The sequence below is a fragment of the Aythya marila genome (assembly GCF_965140915.1).
Source record: "Aythya marila genome assembly, chromosome: 12".
Lineage (NCBI taxonomy): Eukaryota > Metazoa > Chordata > Aves > Anseriformes > Anatidae > Aythya > Aythya marila.
Window position 1 is genome coordinate 17625656 of NC_139053.1, and position 20743 is coordinate 17646398.

A 20743-nucleotide genomic window follows, 5' to 3' on the forward strand; every position below is an offset into this window, starting at 1 on the left:
GCTTCTTCAGCGAAGAGGAGGAAAGGAAATTTTATTCCAAATGTACTTCAATTTAATAAACATCTGTCATGTATATTTAAAACTGCCATTTCGGGATTGTAATTATATCATCTGAAAATAAGTCTTCCTCAAAAGAGAATTGAAGTGACAGGCTGAAGAAAATGAAACATGAAGTTGCTCGTTCTCCTTTCGTCCTACAGCTAAAATTTAAATTAATTTTCTTCTTTTTGACAGAAAGTATTTTAATTGGAAATTATTTTTGATTGCAGTTTTCAGAGAGGAATGGAATTCTTCTAGTGTGTGTACAGAAGTTGTTCAGTGTCTCCATAATATTTTACTAAATTAATCATTTGCAGATATTTTAAACAGTTGGCAGCTGTACTGGTAAGTTCTAAAGAAGGTTAAACAAGTAAAACATTTGAGGCAAGAATTAAAAGTAGTAAGATAAACGTAATGATTTTTACCTTTTTTTGTTGTTCCTCAGCACCTTTGCATACATTCATGTTGTGTTTGTTGCTAATAGTTACCTGCTTGTTGGGATAAATTAATATTTGGTATTAGCAGTAACTAAACTGTAAAAATTACATATGCTGTCTCAGTTCAGTTTAAGTTTACTGCTGAATTTCACTTTTAAAAATGTTGAAGGAAAGTTATGAAGTCATAGTCTTATGGGAGGCACAATTCTCTATAGCTGTGTAAGTTCATTTACACTCATTCCACAGTCTGTTAATGAACTAAAAGATCGTAATTAAATTTTCTTCCAATATACTTTCATTTTCAGCTTTCAGGCCTTTGAGTTTCTCCTATTAATAACTTAATCTAAATTTCACAGAGGACAATGGCACTCATGCCATGACCATCATAGACGGTAGCTTTCAATGCTGAGACAGATTGAGCCAGCCTATAGGGATCAAATGTAGGTGTTTGCTCTAATATCTCACTTAAGCATTATTTCTGGATTGACATAAATGTTTTTTTGACATCTGATTCAGATGTCACCAGACAGTGAAACACCAGAAGGTACAGGAATGCAGCTCTAAATAGCTATCTAGGTAATAGTTCAGTGGAAGCTGCACTTTAGAGAGTAAATAGGTCTGCATAGTAATAAAAAGACTGTGTGGGATTATCAGAAAAATTTCAGGATTGAGGCAGTTGCTACTTTGACATTTACTTCAGCATTGGCACTTAACTGCATGCATGAAAGTCTTGGGCAGGAAGAGTGACTTGAGGAAAAAGGTGATTCTGAGACACCAAAATGCTGTTTCACCCATAAGAAGTGGCAGAAATTCTGTTGCATGTATTACCTTTCTTTCCTTTAATCTCCGTTGTTTTAGAAATTTCTGAATCATCTGTCTGCACTTTTGTTAACGTGTCCTTGAAGAACTATAAAACTTAGAGACAAACTAAAGAGACAAAATTCCTGTAGAACTCCCTAAAGTATTTCTATCTTTTAAATGAATTGCAAGTGGTAGATGTTAAATGCTGAAATACGAGACATTTTTCAGAGAAATGTATTGGAAGTGTACCTTCTAGTATCTAGAAGTCCAAAGATTTCCACTAATATCATTAAATGTTTGAGAATACAAAAGAAAGATAGTAAAAGCTGTGCTGATGGTAATGTAAGTCTGATTTAGCCTTTTTCAAGGTAAGTGAAAAGTCATCTCCCTTGATTCTTGGGGCAGACTTTGCAGCAGGCCCAAGGCAACTGTACAGCTAAACAGGGGAATTAGAGATAGCAAGGCTTTTTCCTGGACTTCTGATTTCTCACCATAACCAAATTACAGCATTAAGGCTTCATCTTCTTGACTCAAAGGAAAAATAATCACCAGGTTCTGTACCCTGTCGTCTCTTCACTTTTAAAGGTAGCACTTTCAGATAACAATAGGTAAAAGCATTGCTTTTAGCAATGTGGCTAAAGAGATGGTTGTAAGAGGTTCAGAGAAGTAAGCTGTGTGGTTCAGTTAGAAAATTTCAGCACTTCCAAGTAGATTGTTTTTCAAACCTGTTTTTCTAAGAGAACTCAAAAGGTCCCAGTCCAGTTAGGAAGTTTTGGAAACTGTTGTGTTTTTCTGTGCTTGCAGCAACAGCTTAACGGTGAGACAAGGTGGGCTGATCTGCCAGGTCCCTGTCATGAAAAGGTAATGTGACTGCCTGCCCAACCACCTTCCCATCACCACGTTTACTAACTGAGCAAGAAACTGATCCAGTAACAGAAGCTTGCTGGATTCCTGAGTTGAATGAGCTCATAGAAATGCCTGAAGTCTCCCCATGCTGTCATGGGGGAACTGGGGATGAAGCCATGTGGCTGAGTGGGGGACCAGGATGTGAAACAGCAGTGAAAAGAATGAGTGAGCCGTTCCCTTAGCTCACTTACACCGGTAATCCTCCCCTGGATTTGTGATTTATGTCATGTATGTAGATAGTCTTATTGATGTGAATTGTTCCTTCTTTCAAGCATGTGTAATGCCTGGAGGCTTATTTAGAAATCCAACATGAAGCTTACATTTGAAAATTTTGGTGCAGCACTGTTTTAAAAAATTAAATCGAAACAAATGAGCAACAAAACAAAACCTTCAAGAATAATGCTCCATTTCATCCAACAGAAGAACAGCAAATAAGGCTGGAAAACACCTACCTTGCTGGGCACCAGTTGTAATGTATCCCAGATTGTACCACCACTCAGAATTCACTGTACAGGACTCCAGCTCTCTGTAAAGGGCATTGATTTCCTCCCAAGTACAGAATGACACAATTGAAGGCACTTTCCATCTTGAAAATAAAATAAAATAAAATGCTCTCAGTGCTCTGTCATTACAAACAATATGGCCGTTCTTCACCAGGGAATAAGAAAAGGGATTTGTTTCTTACATAGTAGAAAATTCCACTAGCAATAGCCTCAAGCTTGCAGTGAATTTTCTATCTTGCCTAATTCATTAAGGGATGGGTGAGACTACACTAAGAACTGTTTTTAGGTGATAGGAATTCTTTCAAATTCATTTTCAATTCATTGGGTGCCATGAAGTAGGGAAAAGGACTTGACTGAAAATGTGTTTCTTGGCAGCTAACAGATCCTTAATCTAATAATTGTGAACTGTCCATGTACGTATCCATTTATATATATGTAAATCTGTGTAAGTATATATGCATAATGTTTGGGAGGTCTTCGGCTTTTTTTTTTTTTTTTTTTTTTTTTTTTTTTTTTCCATTGAGAATTCTTTGAGAGATTTTTATTAGTGGCTTGTCCTTAATTGGAAAATGTGATAGGACTGTGTTGTAGCTGTCATGCATCAGCATGAAAGAACAGTTGCATCACATTGAAAGGTATAGATACAATTAAATCAAGCTTTTATTAAAATAGCTACAAAATGGAGGGTCACAGCTTGATTTTAAAGAGGGTGTAGTCTTTTAAAAACAAAATCAAGAATTAAAGCTGTGTAAATGAGCAGTATTTATTTTTTTCAGCTGTCAAGCAGGTCCTGTTTTTCTTTCTGGGTTGGAAAAGCTGGATACTGAATACCTGTGTTCAAAAAGTTTCAGTAGAAACTTCTTCCTTGTTAGGTACTTCCCACTAGTATCAGTGTTTCCTATGTTGTTATAACATAGTAGACATATAGAAAACATATATATGTTTTCTATATATAGAAAGCATATATATGTTTCTATGTATAGAAACATAACTAGTTGTTATGTTTCCCCATACTTTATATTTCATATTCAGATTATCAGCCTCCAAATGAGGCAAAGAGTTTATGTGAGGTGACATGTCAGAGTTATTCTGGGGAGGCCAAGGTGTTTTGTTTTTGTTTGTTTGTTTGTTTTTTTCTCTCTTTCACTTAGAAAGGTGGTAAAGCTCTGGAACCGGCTCCCTGGGGAAGTGGTCATGATAGCAAGCCTGTCAGAGTTCAGGAAGGATTTGAACTCTCCAATATATATAAGGGCTGATTTTTCTGGGTGGTCCTGTGTGGAGCCAGGAGTTGGATGTGACGATACTTGTTGGGTCCCTTCCAACTCAGAATATACAGTGATTCTGTATTTCTGTATTCTGTATTCTATGATCTTAGTGACTTGGTAAATTACTCCTATTTGAACAGAGTGGGCTTAAATTAAACAGAGGATATTAGTTTCCAATAGATAAAATAGATATGTTTTTCTTTTCATCACTTCTGAAATGATAGAAGAAATGTGTAATTTTTGTTTCATGAAGATAGAAGACAGAAAACTGACACAGATTTTGGAATATAAATTAAGAATTTAGATGACATTTTGAGGAAATGGATAAGCAGAAGATGCCTTGTGCTTTAGTTGGACCAAAGCCTGTCTTTTTCAATCCTATCCAGAGAAGATAAATTATATAGCATAATTCAGACTATGACTGATAAGTGTAATGGATCAAATAGAATATTCTAAGTTTCAATAAATAGTAGTAAGAAAGGTAACTTTCTAAACACTTTCCTATTTTCTGCACAGCCTATCTCAGAAAATAATAGACAGTATCTTTAAAACAAATCATACAATGCACTGTGGAAAACATACTAGAATATTTTATATCATTTTAAGCATGTTTTTTAGCCAGTTATAAATATTGAAGAAAGCTGGGAAAGTGTGTTACAGCGTTTTGCCTATAAATATATTTCCTATTCATATATGGGCATAAGAGTAATCACACAAAGATATGGTACCTGATTTGAGACTTCTAGGTGAATAAGTATTCATGTTGCAAATAGGAGGTAAAGGCTGAGAAATGAATAATCACTTGTGTAAGAATTCTAACAGTAATGAGCAGAGAAGAAAATAATGAGTGGCAAGTAGTTCAATTTGTGAGAGATTCACTGTACCTAGTTTAGGCTTTCAAACAAGAAGTGCTCCTTTATAGTCAATGAGGAAAGGGGATTTGGATCTCAGCATGTTTTGTGGTCCATTACAAATGCCCGTTTCTTTTCGCTGATGGAGATATGTTGATCCAGAATGACCATGCATAAGAACATAAATTAGATATCATGATCCCACTCCTCTTGGGCATAAGGAGTAGGTGACTACTCTTATTAACTACCTTATAAAAGCTTCACAGGAAAAGTTGGTGAAAAAAAGAGAAATTCTGCTTTGCGTAATCATTTCCTATCCCCAGAATACTGTTCTGCAGATTCACTATTGTAAAAACATCTGGAAATGTATGGCTATATATATGCAAAATCTCAGTCACATGAATTCAAGTTTGCAGTTGAAAATAATTCTAGGATTTTCTTCTTCCTTTTGGCCTTCAACTCAGAGGACATCTGAAACTTGGAAGAACACAGAGCTTTTATTTCTGTGGTACGTGGATTATATTATCTAATAGCAATCTCTGTCATAACAGAAAAGAGTAACCACATGCTTAGCCAGATAAAAGGCAATGCTTCATCTCCAAAAATCCTCAATCAGTCACATAATTTATGACTTTTTTTTTTTTTTTGTCTATTTGTAAAAGATTCATAAACATTTCTCCTGCTACTGTCTGCATCCATCTGGTTCCTAAATAAAATGAATTAAGAGCACATCTAGCTGCTATTGCTATTCCATTTTATTTTATTTCTTTTGTAGTTGAATACCCTTCTCAAGTTGCTTGGCTGGGACCTAACTATAATACAAAACCCATCCATTTCTGCATTTCTCTTCCAAAATACTACAGTGAAATGCATGCTGATGTTGGCAGAGGCTGACGAAGAGAAGCACAACTAAGATTTATCTCTTTGTTCAGTCTTTCTCTGTAGTAAGGAAAACCTCAAATTGCCTGTCTACCCATCTACCTTTTTCTGGGTAATCCATCTTTGGAAACAATCTTTCTTAGGTATAATTGTCTCTTTGGGAGGACCAGAAACTCCTGTGCTGGTGGCACGCTGATTTATTTCTCTGCTAATCCTCGTGTGTTTGGCAACAGAATACTATGGTAGCTGGTGCATTAGAAATTTATATCTAAAAATAATAACTGGATGGATGATGACAGAATAAAAAAGATTGGCTTTTGACTATTTATCGTAAAGCTATTTTCTGTTTCTACTTATTTGCCTTTTTCTTCTAAAGCTCTAGTGTGGTAAATAATATCTTTTCAGTGGCTCTCACCTTCTGATGAATTTCTTTCTCAACAAACAACATATATTTTAGAAAATAATCTATATTTTTTAAAGTTTTCAACATCAGTGAAGCTAAATAAAAAATACATATAAAGAAACCATGAGGAGCTGGAAATGTATTAATGCTGTAATAAAACATTGGTCAATTCACCACCCTGGAATACATCTGAGCAAAACTATGGGGCAAACGGCCTGTGAAGAGAAGGAGAGATAGGTAAATTTATTGAAGACAGTGAAGCACAATAAATAGCATGTTGAGTTAGAATTTTGGGTAGTTCACTTGTATCTATTTTATTTATGGGTAAAGGAAGGAAAACAGATAAAGAAAAATAACCAGGACCATTTGCTGAGTAAACTATGAAATAAATATCCTATATAACTTATCAAATGTATAAATTTGGAGTGGAATAGGAAAAGAAATCAACAACACTTATGTATATGCTTTTAAAAAAAAAAACAAAAAACAAACACCCTTCATGGGCAAAGTACTCATGGTTCAAGATACTTCCTTTCCTACATTTAGAGGTATTTCTTAAAGATGCATTTTGATGTAAATTGAGAAATTTTCTAGCGTGGAATTAGAAATACTTAATTTTCAATCTTCATGCATAACTTTGCTGTGTTTAAGGTTTCAAAAACATAGAATGAGTTATCCAAAAGGAATGTTTTTTTAGAAGGCATACAAAAGCATTTAAAGAATATACAGTATAGAGCAATCAGTAGATATCAGTGTTCATCAGATGTGTGGGATATACCGGTGAATGCAATGGAAAAGTAAACAGGTGAAATACATTTGTGCTATTTCTGAAGAACTCTGACAACTTTAGTGAAGAACAGTTCATTTCTGCATATCCAGATGTTCATATAATAAGGTGCTATTTAAAGTTAGCACAAACTTTCCTCTATCTCTCTAGATAGCATCAGACTTTTGAAGTCTTTTAAAAGATATAAATTGAGTGCTTCAGAAAAAAAATGCAAATCAACACATATAAGCGTGGCAGAAGAATGGAAACAAGAAAGGGTTTGAAGTGTTATTTTATCCATATTGTTTTAGACTTTGTGAGTCATCCAAGCTTCTTCTCTTCTGTAGAAAATTGCTTCAGAAATTGCTTCAGGCAGTTAGCTCAAAAATCATGTTTCCAGATTTGTTCATAGACATACTACACTTGTTCACATCTGCTCACTCTAAATGGACACAAATAATTTGGTTGTAGTCCCAGACTTTGAACTTTAGCAAGGTGCAAGCTTTTCTGAAATCTCTGCATATTTTTACATATAAATATTTGAGTATTGCATTAAGGAATTCTTTTTTTTTACCTCTTTAAAAAAAAATAAAAAAAAAATAATCAGTGAAGCATTTCCTAATATAGTGAGAATAGAGATGGGTGAAATTAGATGGCCTCCTCCGTATTTAATCAATAAAAAAAAAGGATCCATTTCAAAAATACTGACTTTGCCAAGAGGTGGGACTGATCAACACCTTTGAAATTAGACTATTTTCCACATAGGTGGCTAAAGAAAGATTTAAGAACCTCATTTTAGACAACCAGAAAGTCACATTCATTTGTATTGGCTTAATCCTAGCTATTGCATGAAAAGTAAATGGCAATAGAGAGATAATATCAATATACCTGGTATCAGTAATGAGGAAGTAATATTTTAAAAATATAATTTACATAAAAATGTTCCTCAAAGACATGCACTTCAAATACAAAGGATATGAAGGATATAAAATGAGCTAATGGAAAGAGGAAGACAGCAATACATTTTATTACTTCCCCTTTAATCGTATCAAAATCCATTTTCAGTTAATCTGTTTTTGATATGCAGAATGTTAGGTTCTTGCAAATTCAAATAGGTGTTTCATCTGAAGACACTCTACTCTGTAACCTGTAGTTCACTTGACCTGTTCCTTTTACACGCATGTTAGCACATAAGGAAATAACAGAAAAGCTTTGAAAATCATTTACCTAGAAAAAGCGTATTTAATGCTTACTACAGATCACAGGCTTAGATATGGATTTCCTGTTCATGGGTATAGTATGTTTATTTTCCTACCAAATGAGGTCTTTCAAATCTTGGATTCCTCAACAAATGGGAAATTATTAAATGTCAGGTTTAAATCAAGTGGATACGGACCCTAGCAGATCAATGTCTTCTTTTTTGTTGCTATTTCTTTGTATACAATTGGTTTGTAAGCATCATACATGGAAGCCATGACTATATTATATTACAGTCTTAAACAGAGGTAGGACTACTCTAGTGTTGTGTCTCCTTAAAAAGATCCTATTTCTATAGGAGCAGTCTGAAAATGTTTCTGTATCTTTGTTTATTGTGAAGAGCTATTTGAGTGGTTGAAGAGCAGTATGGACAATAATGGCATTTTCTGTGGAACATATATGGACTGTTCTGAATAGGTAAAGACCTCTTTGACTGTGGTTTTTACCCATGAATCTTAGGTTGAGGTCTAACCGAGCTGTCAGAATGAGCTGAATTTCTTCCTAGACTTGGGATTTATTTTCTGCTTAGGCTTGAGTGATTGTTGTATGGTCTTGAAAAACAGTACACACAATGACAACTGAAGCAATACCTATTATTTTCAAATATGTAAAGATTTTAGGTCATACTTTATGTAATTGTATGTTTGCTTTATGTTTATTTTTGATGTTTTATTCTATGAGTAGCGCTCATTTATATTAAACCATCACACTCCTCAAGTGCAGAAAGCCCCTAGTTATTTAGTTTTGGTTGTTGCAAATGTTGTTTTGGATGTTGCAACTACTGGAAATCAGGTGTGCTTTACATTTCATACAATAGTTAGATAAGAATATCCTCTAAATTTACTAAATCAGTAAGATTAAGTTAATATATAAAACATGTCAGAGTGGCTTAAAGTAAAACAAGAAAGCGTATTCAACATTGCTTGCCCTTAAGACGACTGTAGTGAAAATCCAAATCCAAGAAATTCCCTTGTAGATGAATTTATCTGCCTCTGCAGGAATCTACAAGCTTGACTCAAGATGGCAGTAGTTATGCAAACATATGCACAGCATAGGAGTGGTATTATTTCAGCATAAAATGCACGTATATGCACCTGAAATTTTGGTCATAATTTGAGATCTGTGAAACAAGACTGAAACAAGGAAGTAAAACTAATAAATATTGTACAGTGTAGTCTGAATAATTCTTAAACTGAACTTGTTACATAAAGAATACATGTAGTTTTCTGGGACATTATTGGTGGAAAAGCTAGTGTGTTGCCTAATTTAGGTAATACAGGAGGCAAAGACAGAAGAAAAAAGCTCTGCTGAAATTTGAGTTTTGGACATACCTACTTAAAGGTGGTGGCAGACCCTTTTTATGCTGCTGTCCTAGGTGAAAAACACAAAATGCTTTTCATTAGTAAAATTTTGACCTATTTATACTAAATAATTAAAGCAACCTTTTTCTCTCTAGTGGAGACGAGGCTTGTATTACAGGTTTTCAGAAGAATAAGGAATAAAGATATTGGCATTCAGCAGCAGAGACTAGCATTAAATTTGTAGTAGACTTGTAACCATTTGGTCCATTTGTGAATGCAGAGCCTCAAGTGCAGACAGCATGATGCTGCATGAGTGCAGGTGGTATGGACAGTCACTGAAACTAATGGGTCTTGGGCAGAGGAAAGCAGAAACAGATTTTACATGTTGGCTCATGGCTTTTAGCATTCACAAAAAACAGGGTACATGAAGGTGGAGTCTTATATATCATGTTTTTCTTGTAACCAGTGCTCCACTGATTCGTGTTTGCTATTGCACTTCTCCACAATTTAATACATATCTTTCATTTTAGAAATAAATATTATGCCCTGTAGAAACTGCTGTTTTTTATTATTTCATTCTATTAATTACTTAGGTTATTGAAATGCTTATTTGCTGAACTGAAATGTTGGGAAACAGTGCCCATTTCGTGAAAATACTCAGCTACTATTTTTAATCCATTACTTTTGCCATCTGAGATTTTATGATGTATTTATAGTATTTTGGGGAAAAAAAAAAAAAAAAAAACAGAGGCAAGTTGAGCAGAAACACTTTACAAGCTTGTAAATTCTCATGAGGCTTTTCAAATAAGCATTCTCCGTAGTGTTAGATGGGTATGCTTATGAAATGCAAGGGTTTTTATTTGACTGCACTAAAAAAGAGAATTCTTGATCTGTCCCAGATACTTCCTACTTTCCAAAAACTTTTCTGCATGGCCTGATTTTAACTGGGCCATTTGATTTCTTGTTAACTTTGGTCTGTACAAGAAACAAAACACAGGAGACAAAATATTTTTTTAGAAGTAATTTTAAGCATGGGAAGTTTAGTAAAAGGGTGAAGCATCATTAATTTTATCAGGTCATATAATCAGAAGGAAAAATAAGTCTAAATAATAGAAAGGTCAAGATCATAGGTATCTATAGTTATTCGCAGAGCTTTATGGGGCATTCATTATTGTTGATATTCCCTGGTGACTTGTAAACCTATTTTTATAATTGACAAATAAATCTAATTGCTTTACATACAGCCATGATTTTTATATTTTGTTTTCCCTAGAGCTAAGTACTGAAGATGTTGAAAATGATATTCTGTCCTCAGAACATTTAGTTGTTAGAAGTGAACGTGGTACCTCAGCCTCTGTTTGAACCTTCATTCTGAGGTTTGAACTTTAGACCTTTAAGGCTAGTAAAAAAAGCATTGGAAAAACTAACATCGCTCTCTTGCAGCTGTATATAAGGCTCTGTCTATAGTGCTAAGAAGAAGAAAATATCTCATGGGTGCAGAGCTTGTTTTAGGCAAATTTTGTAGTTCTATTGAGAAAGAAGAATCTGTATCCCATTTTCAAGACAGAAATGTACTGAGGGTTTTTCTAGATGACTGACACTGAATATGAGCAGGCATATGCTTAAGGACTGCAGAATGATTGTCCTTCATTAAAACTTGGTTATGAAGTAATCATTTGCAAATCTGAGTGTGGCAGTGCAGTTGAATGCCCATGACTGCATATGCATGGCCCTTGCTAACTTGCTCCATCTAGGGGATACTTTACATAATTCATTTTTTTTTTCACTCACATTAAGCCTTTTAAGTCAAAAACAGCAATTAAATGACATTTACACTAGTGTAAGGAGGTCAAGACCTAGCCTGCAAACAAAAATTAAATATACTTTGTAGATACAATGATATGATCATAGCACTTGTTTTACCTCCTGGTATTTAGTAAACGTATAAAAACAGTGTATTGCTTTAGGGTCTGACTTTCAGCATTACTTCAATATAGGCTCAACTTAAGCTGTTCAAGAAAATATTTGCAAAATGTACATTTGGCCCATATAGAGGCTTTTATGGACCACATATTTAATATATTGTTAAATTATTCAATTTTGTATTTTTTTTATATATATTGGAATGAAATTTGGAATGTTTAAAAGCCCTTGAAAATAAATTAAAGGTAGATTTTATGCTGAACATGGTATTTTCCAAAGGGCGTTTTGACTCTCATTCAGTAATCTAAAAGTACTTTTAATGTCTCTGAAACCATTTGCCTAATCCTGAACCGCAAATGCTGGTGATAAGCTGCTGCTCACCTTCCTTGCCTGACCATTCCCTGTGTTGACTCTACAATATAGAGGTATTCTAAATGAAAGCCCAAGTCAGTCGTTAGCTGTGAGAAACACACGTTTCATCACATTAAACATTGCTAATTAGCTCTAAATGGTGCTTGGGCTTGAATCAGAACATTTGGCTTTCAGCCAGATATATTATTTCTTATTCATTAATACTGATTTTTAATGTATTAACAAATAGAAAACTTTCATTGAGCTAAAGATGTGCATATTATTTTCATCAGTAATACTAGTGTCATTAGCAGGGTATTTTAAAGACATTTAGTTGCAACAGGCAAAATCATATGCAAAATTAAAATAACTGTCACCTCATTAGTTACAACTGCATCAAAATATTTAGTTTGTGAAGTAGCTCATTCCTAGACGTGAGCTGAACAAAAAACATCGCATCAGTCTGTTGCTATTCTTGAAAACCCAAGGATATATGTTAACAATCAGGAGAGCAGAGCAAGTTAACACTAGAAATAAGTTTGGTTTATTGTTTTTGAGTTTTGAGATGAAATTGGAGAAATAGCGTGCAGGTATTTCGCCACTAAAGAAAGAAACAAAGAAAAAATAGGGGGGGGGGGGGAGGGAGAGAGAGTTGTGAAAGAAAAAATCCTCAATAAACAGGTTCCAATTAGGGACCCCACAGCAGTGTGAAGGCTGAATTTCTGAAGATCATAATGCTGAAAAATACTGCATTGAGACACTTTCTGGTGTGAGGTCTCACTCATGTTCCCAGTTGACTCTCTCCCAGAAAGCCAAGGGGTGCTTTAGTTGGTGTCAGCTGTAGCCCTGCTGGTATTAAAGGACATGGGAGCATGCATCCCTTGTGGGTTTTGTGCTTTCTGAGTGTCACTGGGTCACCCAGGGATGCCAGCCAGGAAGTCTGTCCTTCAGTGGTAACTGAGCCATCAGATTGGGATGTGGCAGCTAAAAATTCAACCTCAAATTACACAGGTCAAACATGTATGTTGAAACCAGACTTGGATCTGATTAAGAAATCAGACTGATTACTGTAAAGGAGTCAGGATAGTGACACTTCCATCAACTTCTAATGCTCTGCAACAGTACTTCATTCAAAATAGTCCGTGTTGTTTGGACCCTCTTTGGGTACTTGCCCAACCTTTCTAGCTTTTATGTACGCTCATTCTCCCCTCTGCTCCAGCCATGACCTCCTCAGTGCCTTTGCCCTGCAATTGCATAGCCTGGAGTCATGCTTTCCCTTGCCCTCACCCGCACAAGGTTTTGAACTTTGCTGCCTGTCTCTTTTTGAATGACTGAACCACTTGCAGTTTTGGCATTTTCCTTTAACCTTTCCGTAGATTTAGCTTACGGCCAGATCTGTGTGCGCTCTCCCTGTGATGCTCTCTGTTAGACACTGGAAGTATAACTTGTATTGTCTTGCAATGTACACAGCAAATTACTCTTATTACTCATTTCCAGTCTTTTGCTGCAGCAATACATTATAAAAGAAATAACCACCAAATCTAACATAAAAGGGTAAAAAGAGCAGCTAAGCTGAAATCACAGCTGCTTTTCTATGTTACCTATTGATGGTTCGCTGCTTCCAATTGATTCTGTTTGTGACCCCTCTGATTCCAGATTTCCCAAGTTCTTGTCCCATAGTTGGAATGCCTCTCAGTGCCTTTGAGGGCAAAGCTAATTATTATTGCACAAGTTCCATAGGTGGGGAAGGTTAAGCCTAAGAATATAAAATGCCTAGTCCAAAATCAGCTAGAAAGCTTGAATTCATAGAATTCACTTAAATCACAATTAAAAGTATACAAGTAGAAATGAGCATACCTAGAATTACTCTGTTTCTAAATTAGCCCCTGTGAGTGTTCATTTTCTCTTTTTAAATGCCTTGCAGGTGCTTAATGGCATGATTAATATGGAACAAAAATAGTGGCTTCTTGCATTGTTTTTTGCTTTAACAGTTCGGTTTTGTACTTATGCAATACAAGAAGTCAACACCAATGAAGAGCTCAGTACCTTGGAGTATATTTTCCACTTGTTTGACAGTAAAAGTTGCACCTGCACAAGTTAGACCACCATTTTGAAAATGAGTTTCTGTAACTAGAAAATTGGGCTTCAAAACTTACAAGAGAAAGCTTTTTGTGCAGTTTTAGCTCACACTTTAGCTGGGTTAGAAATTCCACACAAATAGTTCCTCATGCAGTAGGCATCAACAGCTGTGGGTGTTTTAGATGTGGTTTAGGAAGGGTAATAAATATTAAACCTAATCTTTTGTGGCACTGATACAGACATAGATTAAGTTGTCTGCTTAAATAGGTGATGGTATTGTTGTTAAAGGCAGGTAATAAGTTTCAGTGTGTGTGGTACAGGGCATTCATTTCTAGGCATAGCTACATATTTTATAGACTTTATTTAGAAATCAAAAGTGAAAAGTCTGAGTACATGTCTGTATGTCTCAAATATTTATTTGTCATCCCAGCTATTGCTCAGTTGAAACATTTGGAGCTTCTCTATCTGATCCCATGAGATGTCCCATAAAAGAGTTTTGCCTGTGGGTATCAATATCTATATGCAACACAGCTGTTAGACTCAGCAGTGTGATAGATTCAGCTTTTATGAACATAATGAAATGGAATTTTTAAATGCAGTAAAAACAGACATAAGACAGCATATCAAACAGAATAGAGTCCGTCTGTGTTCTGCCTTTCAGGAGTGCTGTACACTTCTGTCACATTCAAAAATAAGAACTGCTCAGGAGATTCTGCATCCTACTTTCCACATGCTGAAACAAGGGCTGCTCTGCTGTGCACAAATCAAATCAGGCTGAATTGCATATTAATCAGAGCCCCTTTAGCAATGCTTGCCACTCAGCAGCAAGACTGTAACACTTTCATCCTTGCACAGAATGTGCTGTCATAATTGGTTTGTGTTAGGTGTTAGAAACATCTTGTGACTGAATGACCTGTAACTAATAAGAAGCAACGCTCAAACGCAATGAAGGTCCTTGTCTTCCAAGCACTATACAAATGGGTTCCATCTGGCAGTATAGTGACTTAATGTGTGATTTATGTTGGACTCTTATGTGTTATAGGGTGTGAGATTTAAAGATCCTCATCAGAATGCAGTGGTTCCTACTATGACTTTGAAGCTTTTAAACCTTACAGGAGGCCTGAAAGACAACATAAGTTTAATTAGGAAACGAATAAGAAATTTTAGATTAGAAATTTTAAGAAAAGTTTGATTAAACAGAGCACACCTTTCTTATCCTGTTTAGTTTTCAAAGGATATCTGAATGACTATAAGGATGAAATGGAGACTGTTTAAAAAAAAAAAAAAAAAAAGCGCCACCATGGTTAGAATACTCACTTGGAAAGCATTCTCGGGGTCTTCAATATAAGGACTTAAACCTCAGTCTGTCTTTACTGAGACTGTACTGGTGTTGAACTAAGTTCTTGGTACATATTTCATTGAAACCAGTGCTTTCCAAATAAAAATTATGGTTTGAAGGATCAGTGTTTCCTGATAAGAAACATTTAATAAGAAATGTACTAACTGGTTATAATGAAAACAAAGATTGTATCTTATACTTTGGAGATCCTGGTATTTTGCTACAGTAAAAATGGAAAAACATTTCTTGAAACAAATGGAATATTTCTTGACATCACTTGCTCAAGGTAGACCTGATCAGCATGTTAAGTTGTACTTGAAAAAAACTGGGAAGATCGCTGGTGGCTTCATGCATGCCAATCAGCTTTAACACTGCTTTTCGCACTGACATTTTTTCCCCTCTCATTCTTAGTTCCTTCTTCCAGCAGTCTTACGGTTCTTAATAGACTCCTTTGGATGGGAAGTATTTCTGCTGTATTTGCTTATTCTTGGCTGGGAAGAGTATGATTGAATGCGTTAGATTGGTAGCTGAAGGGGTGCTGTCTGATTGCCTTGTCTTGTCTCCTGCAGATTGCAATCCAGGGGAAGTGGGGTGGGGGAACGTGGCAGCAGGAGGAGAACAGTGACAGTTTTTCTTTCTCTGGGGAGAGCAGCAAAGTACGCTCATTTGGGAACAGGTATCAGGAGTGCAGGCATAAGAGAGAGACTGCAAGCTGAGAGCCTCTCATGCACAAAACAACAGGAAACACCCAAACGGAGCAGGGAGCGGATTTCCAGCCAAGCCTCAGTCATTATGGAGAAAAAGAGAATTCCTGGGAGGTCTGTGTGAGTTTGTTACAGTTTGAGAAGGCAGTGAAAGTTGCTGGAGGAAGAGCAAAATTGATCGCCGCCAATACCACACAGTGCTCAAGGGAAGCTTTTTTCTTTTTTTTTCAAGTTTTTTTTTAACCTCTTTCACCTAGAAAAGCTTTTTTTTTTTTTTTTTTACAAAAAAAAAACAAGCCTCTAACTACTCACCCACTGTACATCCTGGACCTTATTCTAGCTGCTACAGGTAGTATTCTAATATGATGCAGTACAGAGATTGATAGCTTTGTCTCTACCTTAATGCCTAGCTGACTCATCCTTGAGTAAAGGTAGTATATAAGGAACTCTGAACTATAAGGTTCTCTGAACTATGTCCATCTCCTCTCCAATTTCATTTTTATGGATTCGTTTTGCTTTCCCGATTAGATTTCTGGATATTATTTGGTGATTTTCCCCTTAAGGGTCCTATAGAAACTCTGATTGAAACTGCATATATTTCCTCTCTTGCCCTTTTTTCCTGCCCACCCAAAAGGTCTTGGTATTTTAATTCTGTCTTTAAAAGAGGGTAGAGGAACTGAGACTAGAATTTTAAAAGAAATATTGAAGTAACCTTATTTTCTTATCCTATTTCCATCCCTGACCTACAAATGGTAAAATACTATGTTTTTCCTGCTCACCATCTGCATCCCTTTTCTATTTAGTATAAAACTTTTAGATGAAAAGACTGTTCCTGTAAATACTTTTTGAAGATGTAGCATACTACTGACCTGTAATATTTCTGTTTTCATATCTACAACTAAGACAGCTCTTTATTATGCCTTCATATGTCTATATTGAGACATATGAAGGCTCCTTGTTCTTTTTGGTGCCAGGAGGAATAGCTTTGGTCCATTCAGCTTATCTTGTATTACACTACTAGCACTTCAGAAAAAGAGCATTCCAGCTCTTAAGTGAAGAGATATTAAATAAAAATAAATACATCAGAGAGATGATGAAGAGAAATGTAAGATTTAGTTCATCTCAGTTCTGTACACTATCCACCATTACTGAGCTAAGAAACCTTACTAGACGACATATTACGGCAGGGAGCTAAGCTGCTCCATCCTTGACAACTGTGCTGCATTCAAATGTGTGTTCCTACAGGGCTCCAAAACAGCAGCAAGGCTTCATTAGTCAACCTAATGTATCCAGCAGAGCAATAGGAGATGCCTTCAGAAGACACTGTCTTTTAACTGATGATCAGCAAAGGCAAATCACATTGTCCAGTCTAAATCTCCATTAGAGCTGAGAAGCATATCTCAAAGGTGTTTTTATTGCAGTTCTTATTACTACGTCTTACCTAGACCTTCAACAACCTTGCCATAGGTCATTCTTCCACTTTGGGGACTGTTTTACTGTCCATAATACTGGTGCATAGGACTCTCAGTCATGGACCAGGAACCCAACGTATCACATAACAGTATGAACACAATATAAAAACTCCTTAACCCTTCCTTTAAAAAATTGATAGGCATGTATGATAGACATTGGGTATGATAGGCACAGTGAAACCCCAGACTTTGTCAATGTGATGGATGATAGTAGTAGAAGCCTGGAAGACCAGATTTTAGAACATGCTGAGGAGGACATTAACAGAGGAGGGGTACTGTAGCACATCCCCTGACACACTGAGTAATGCCTCACATAAGCAGGGTCATTTCAGGAGAAAGCATGAGAGCCTCTTCCCAGTGCTAAATGATAGATACTAACTGGGATGGCAGCAGTAATACATAAGAAACTTATCTGCTTGTTAACTTACCTTTGTCAAAACTATTAGTTAAACTTAAGCAAACAACGAGTTCTGGTCGATCCTTTATGTACTGAGATCTGCATTTCAGACCCAGAATGTGTGAGAACCCAGAAGTGAGCTGTTATATACATACATATATATATGTGTGTATATATATATATATATATATATATTTTTTTTTTTTTTTTTTTCTTCCAGGATGACTTTATAGATATACAACTGTGTTGTCCTGGAGGCATTTTATCATGTATGTCATCCTGTAGTAATTGGTGCTCTACTACTTCTTTACTACTTTGAAACACATACTTTCTGTGTTATATCAACCACTTCTTGCTGTTAGGTGGTTAGTCATGTCACAGGGAAGCCCCTGAAGCTTTAAAGTTATTCTGGAAGAGGGGCTGTAACTTACAGCACTACTTTTTGAAAACCAAGAAAAAAAGCATAGTGTAATTCTCATTCCCCAGAGGCCTGTTTTTATAATAGATTTCCACTCACCCACCTGCCTTCTGTGCATAGCAGGGGATATACTTTGTATGATTTGAAGTGATAATTAGAAATGATGATTGGTGGCCACAGGAGGGACTGCAGATCCAAAGCAATAAATGTCTCAACAGAGTGAGACATCACCTTCTCCTAAAATGGTTTAATACCACAATTCCTTGGAATTAAACCCTTGAGGTCCTAATTAAAGCATTTAGAAGTGAAATAGTATTTATAGTTTACTGTTTGCAAGTGGTATCATCATAAGGGCATAAAGAAATATTCCAAACTAGAATTGGTACTACTGTATTTCTTTTGAATAAATGAAATTTTAGAAAAGTGTTTTTTGGTTGGCTGTTTTTTTTTTTTTTTTTTTTTTTTTTTTTGTTGTTGTTTGTTTGTGTGTGTGTGTGTTGTGTGGTGATTGTGTTTTTTTTTTTCCTTTTTTTTTTTTTGGGGGGGGGGAGAGGGTGTGGAGGACAGGGAGTATGCTATCAAATATGTTATAGGAAGAGGACATTTATTATTCCAATACACATTTTTAGGAATCCAGCAGTTTAAGCTGAGGATCTGGTTTTGTGAACGTGTGCCTTTTTATTTGGTGACACAGCTATTCCTTGGTATCCCACGGAGAAAATTCCTTTTGCCGTGTAATGGGCAAAAGCCTACTGAGATGTAATACAGGCAGTCTAAAGCACACACCCAGGCTTTCGCAGCAGTGGTCTTGTGCAGAGCATATTTAAGTCTGTTTGGCCTAACCTCTGTTACCTTTCTGCCTTTAATATTGGAGACTGTTATTCCAAGGTGTAACAAATGTAATTGGGAAGGCACCTATTTGAATACTGCCTTGACTGGAATTTAATTTTGCCTTCTAAATTAGCATGTTTCATTACTGTCCTTTTCCCAGTGATAAACAAGATAATTCATTTTGGGTATTTCTGCACCACAGAAACATAAAAATTTGTCAACTGTAAATTGCTGTAGGTGTCATTAAAATTCTCCCTAAACAAGCTGAATACATTCCACATATTTTTTCAGAGACACTTGCAGCTATTTTTAAACCACCTGCTGTGTCTATACATATTCAGACCATAATGGGGAGGCACTGCTGAGCAATTCAATAGAAAATCATTTAAATAGAGAGGGACACAAGAGCAAGAGATAGAAAGTTCAGTAAGTTAATGCACTAGTTTTAAGTATTTGTCCCCCCTGTGATCTCCCCCATACACTCTTCTTCCATATGTCAAGCCTCAGATTTGTCTTGGGTTGCACTAAAATAATTTTGGTGTAATTGCCTTCCAGTCTTACAGAATTTTTTGTTACGAAGCCGGTATCTTGTAGCACCAAGGGAAAGCTTATAGAGTGTCTTTAGAGAGATGTTAGCAATGATGTGCAGATTGGCTGCTTGTAAGCATGGAATTATAACAACTAAATTGCATGGAAGATTGCTCAGTGTTTGTCTTGTGCTTTGGGTAATAGTGAGAACTCCTGTGTATATTTGCACAAGTGCTCAAAACCCTATGTAATGTCCTTTTTTTTTTTTTTTTTTTTTTTTTTTAATCTCTCTATTCATTTTTAAGAGGCCCCCATGTCTCTTTAAACTGAGTTCTAAGTCTTGTTCTTACAAGACAACTCTTAGGGGAAAAAAAAGAAAAAAGAAAAAAAAAAAAAGATTAGCTTTTTTCTTAGCTACGTCCTCCAAGTAAGAGGAGGATAAACCAGAGAGGGAGAACGAGGTTGCTTTGACTACACTTCTTTTCCTGGCAGTTTTATAGTTCCTCGGAATTTCTGAGAATGGTTTGTATATATGTACTTTTACATCCACTAGTCTTCTATTCCTTAGAGCAGCCAGTCTTTCCACCCATACTTTGTGTTAAAGGAAATTTCATTTTTTTTCCCCATTAAAGTGAGAATAGCAATAGAGAATAGAGGCTCTTCTGATCATGGCAAGCTGGTATCTGTTAAGAGGGTGGAAAAGTATCAACTTATTTCTTATTTTTCAACCTCTTTTTCCTGTTTCTTATTTCAAGCTTGTTTTTATTTGCTTGAAGTATGTTGCAGCAGATGACTTTTATCAACAAGAAATTCTGAATCCACAAAGCAATCAGGTAGTGACCAATAGTCCCTGATGTTAGATACAGCCCAGTGCAGCTGCAGCTGATTTGGAAAGTCACTAAGACACCAGTGATGGTAAGCTGCACTTTCTAATGGAGGCACAGATTCATCAGGAGCAGTGGCAGGGTGGGAATTGTGTGGGATAAATGATCTAAAGCCATAATTTAGTTGGCTTCTGCTGGGTAGTTTAGTAAGTCAGGCCAGCCTGAAATAAGATTGCATTATACAGTAGCCTCAGGAGATAACTCCTAGCCTGTGGTTGGATGTGGGATTTTGGGAAGCTGCTAGTGGTGCTGCTTTTAGTTTTCTCAAGTACGTTTTTGTCAACTTAAAATCAACTTGTTCAGAGTCACCTTCTGTAAAGCCTCAGTAGGCCAAAATATTTAAAGGGCAAGAGAGAGAAAAGAAAAAAGTTGAATTTCTGTAGATTGACAATTATATTCTATTCGAATA

At 35.9% G+C, this 20743-nt stretch overlaps 1 protein-coding gene across 1 annotated transcript in view; it reads left to right on the forward strand.

Moving 5' to 3' along the window:
* Nucleotides 1-20743, forward strand: part of CDH13 (cadherin 13) — a 489121-nt gene that overhangs the window by 345235 nt on the left and 123143 nt on the right. The window lies entirely within an intron of this gene.